This window comes from Triticum urartu, chromosome 4A (assembly GCF_056163025.1).
Source record: "Triticum urartu cultivar PI428250 chromosome 4A, HENAU_Tu73, whole genome shotgun sequence".
Classification (NCBI taxonomy): Eukaryota; Viridiplantae; Streptophyta; class Magnoliopsida; order Poales; family Poaceae; genus Triticum; species Triticum urartu.
Genome location: NC_141876.1, coordinates 324,650,961 through 324,655,260, shown reverse-complemented (window position 1 = coordinate 324,655,260; position 4,300 = coordinate 324,650,961). Strand labels below are relative to the sequence as shown.

Below are 4,300 nucleotides of genomic sequence, written 5' to 3'. Positions count from 1 at the left end.
TGATGCTTTCTTTGTGCGCGCTGGTGTTCAGGATCATGTTATTGCTCTTCAGTATGTGCCTTCCGAGTTACAGTTGGCGGACTTCTTCACGAAGGCCCAGACTAGAGTGCAACATGGTTTTTACCTCTCCAAACTCAGTGTTGTGGATCCACCATGAGTTTGAGGAGGGGGGGGGGGGGTGTTAGAGTTATATTTATGGTGGCCTTTGGCCCTTTGCATTCTGACCTTTGGCCTCCCACTTGTACATGTATATATGATGGCTTTAGCCTCCTGATAATACTAAGTTGCATATTTCCCTAACAAACACCAACCAGGAAGCTTCCAGTCCTTGTAGGGTCACTACAAATTAATTAGTCTATTTCTATGTGACACTGCATTCATTTAGCCAAAGTATCTACAGTTAAGTATTCGAAGAATCTAATAAATGGAAAGAATAGTACTGTGAGAAATATATACTGCATTACCTAAAAAAGTGTGCACCAACAATACAGTCTTGGGACTTTGTTTCCCTCCAATTAGATTAAGATCACAGTATATGTGCAAGTAGAAAGAATGCAATGGGAAGGACATTACTTCTTCACATCCGCAAATATTTGCTACTTAACTTCACATTTTTCAATAAAAGCCCACAACTATGAGAAATAACAGAATTAATCATACATGGGATATCTTATTTGAGTAGCACATGAATGTACCTTTGATTGTGTCAATCACAGCGTTCAGAAGTTTCTTTCTTGGTTCTTTGAGTAGAACAGGATAGTTACTCAGTACCATTGTAGTAGCAATTCCACAATTCACAAGTCCACCACAAGCCAGGATGGCGACTCTCCTTAATTTCCTAGGCGTCAATACAAAGTTTGTAGCACCAAGAACCTGTCACGTATTTTATATGATTAAGACATTGTGTAATTCCATAGTAACAATTAAGAAAAAAGGCCCTCATACCTCGGATGTTGCACACTGGCCGAGGAATGCATGAAGTAAACTTTTACATGTATTAGAGAAAAGAAGGCCCTGCATTGCATTTGCTTATTTCATTTGCATTAAGGAAGTGAATCAATATTTTTGTAAGCTATACTTCATATTCCTCGTTTAATATACATCATATTCCCCATTAGGAAGTGAATTGATATTTTTGTGAATGCAACAATGCAAGGCTTTGAAAATTGTAAACTATAATCATGATATGGAAAGATAACTACCCTATACGTAATCCTCCATCCTGTGTTTCAGTCCTGCAGCGATGATCTTGAGAGGAAGCAGTTAAGGCAATGGGAAGGAAAATTTGCGTTTCAGTTCTAGAATTTGGATATGCAACAACCATTATATGCGGTGTAGTTATGAAAGGAAACTACCTTTGAGGCAAAGAATAGGGGAAACAGGGAAGTAAAATATACAAGGAAGATGAGTGCAAGCGTAAATTTTACAGAAGTGACTAAGTTGTCTCTTGTGCAAGTGATCATGGTGAGGCTGTAGGGGTCAACATAGTACATATCCCAGTTATTGAGCACGCCATGGGAGTCCTTGAGATGGTTCTTGAACCCAACCAGTGCTTTGCACTGCTGCTGCAGGAAGAATAGACAGAGTTTGGCACAAAACAAATAATCCGAGAAACAAACCTAAAAGAGACAACCATCAAACCTCACTTCTTCTATGCAGCAGCAATGACACCCTCTAAGATTTTGCCACTGCCTCCGGCGCTCAGCCTCTGCTCCTCCAAATGCTGGTGGCACGGGACGCCACCATGGCAGCGGTACCCAATCATGCCCCTGTTCTTATTGGCGTGTCCAGGAATGCCGGCGGTCGTCCGGCACGACGCGGAATCCGGCAGAAGGCTATGCCGCCAGGCACCACGACAACAACCTGTGGTCCCGGTCCCGGTGTGGCCCTCGACCACGGCCACAACAGCGGCCCCGGTGCCGAGAAGCCTCCCAGCAGCGAGTAGTGGCGCCATGAGGCTTATCCCGCATGGCCTCGGCCTCGACGCAACTTCTGTGAAACATCCGCAGGAGTCGTGCCGGCAACAGCCTCCGGCGAGCAGCATGTCGTGTTGTGTTTTTGCTAAGAGAGAGATGGTTGTTCGGCCGTGTTGGGTGTGGCCAGCGGCGGCACGGTGAGGATGGAGCACCGCGAGGAAGGAAGCGAGGTGTGGTAATTTTTTTGGAAGGGGCCGAGGAGGGCATGATGTGCGGGAGAGGGTTATTGAGGACTAACTATAATTTCATAATTACGTGATTCTCATGTCCAAAAATAATACTCTCTGTAATTAAAATGATCTGACTGTCAAACGCTTGATAATAATTTCCATAACTAACATGGTCCTACTGTCCAACTATAGTCTTTATAATTAATGTTATCCTTCCATCCAAAGAATGATACTACCTCCGTCCCGGTGTATAAGTCATTCACGTAGTTCTAGGTCGATAATTTAACTATCTAAATATGTATTATATGTGACAAAAAATATATATTTAGAAAGTACATCCGTGTGGAAATCTAGTGGTATACTTTTCATGACATATAACACATATTTAATTCCTCAAATCGATGACCTAGAACTACGCGAATGACTTATACATCCGGACGGAGGGAGTACTATTCATAATTAATGTGATCCTCTCATCGAATGCTTGATTATACTTTCCAAATTAACTGATCTGCCTAATTAATTGCATGTATCTGGTATTAATGGCTGCGTGCGAATGAACGAAACGACATACGGACTCCTCCATTAGGAGTAGAGATATGGTGGTAAAATGCTCACAATATAGCAAATATCAATGGCTTACAAGTTCTTACCATGCAGTAGGTGATGACCGGCAACCAACGGTGTCAAATAACTCCAAAGATTGAGAAAGCGATTGCCAGGTGAACGTAAAGATGCATGGTGTAAAATATGAGGAGCTATGTTGGCTATATATGGTAGTAAAAGATTAGCTATAATCAATTCAGAGATGCAATGTTGAATAAACACTCAACAACGACACTATGCTGGTCCTAGGCTAGACCAGACTAGAGACGCGAGCCTAGAAAATGAGTGTCGGTGTCAAAACCGGCGGATCTCGGGTAGGGGGTCCCGAACTGTGCGTCTAGGGTTGATGGTAACAGGAGACAGGGGACACAATATTTACCCAGGTTCGGGCCCTCTCTATGGAGGTAATACCCTACTTCCCGCTCGATTGATCTTGATGAATATGAGTATTTCAAAAGTTGATCTACCACGAGATCGTAATGGCTAAACCCTAGAAATCTAGCCTGTCTGACTATGATTATGAGGATGTATGTCTACGGACCTAGCCCTCTGGTTTATATAGACACTGGAGGGATCTAGGGTTACATAAGGTCGGTTACAGAGAAAGGAATCTTCATATTTGGTCGCCAAGCTTGCCTTCCACGCTAAGGAGAGTCCCATCCGGACACGGGTAGAGTCTTCAGTCTTTGTATCTTCACAGCCCATCAGTCCGGCCCATGTCTAATAGGCCGGACGCCCGAGGACCCCTTAATCCAGGACCCCCTCAGTAGCCCTGAACCAGACTTCAATGATGAGGTGTCCGGCGCGCAGATAGTCTTCGGCATTGCAAGGCGGGTTCCTCCTCCGATGACTTCAAAGCGATGTATTCAGCTTTCCATTTAATGTCGTACCCCTCGGCTTCCGCACCTTCCTGACTTCAGCTTCCATGTGTCAAGTGAATACAAGAGGTCGGGGTATTTTTGCACATACCACTCTGACCATACAAGAGAGGTGCTTATTTAAAGAGGGAGAATAGATCTCAGATACATTCCACGCCCCGCGGAAAAAATCCTCAGAGCTTGCTAAGCAGAACCACCCCAACATGGCTAACTCTACCAGCTCTTCCTCTCGTCCCCATGGCTCCGAAAAGGGTGATTGGGAGAGATGCTCTGTATCTCACAGTCAGCTGTCGAAGCTACAAAAACAGGGCTTTCTTCCTCCCGTGGATCTAGTCCCCGTACGAGCAGGGCTGACGTCCTTCAATAGCGGGGTTCAGGCGGAGAACTTCCCCAATCCGTCCAGGGCGGAACGAGTATGCTTCGTTTCCTTCTTGCTAAGAGGCATCGGATTTCCAATCCATCCCTTTCTCCGAGGAATTCTCGAGTATTATGGCCTCCAACTACACAATTTCACTCCTGCCTCCATCCTGCACATTGCGGGTTATGTTCCTCTATGTGAGCTATTCCTAGGCTGCGAGGCCCATTTTGATTTATGGAGAAAACTGTTTTGCCTTGTCCCTAGGAGGGTCAATATTTGAAGTGGGAGGAGCCGAAGTGTGGCATATCGCCG

General features: G+C 44.8%; 1 pseudogene; it reads right to left on the bottom strand.

Moving 5' to 3' along the window:
* Positions 1-460: 460 nt before the first annotated feature.
* Positions 461-2,044, bottom strand: LOC125554675 (glyoxysomal fatty acid beta-oxidation multifunctional protein MFP-a-like; annotated as a pseudogene).
* Positions 2,045-4,300: the final 2,256 nt, after the last annotated feature.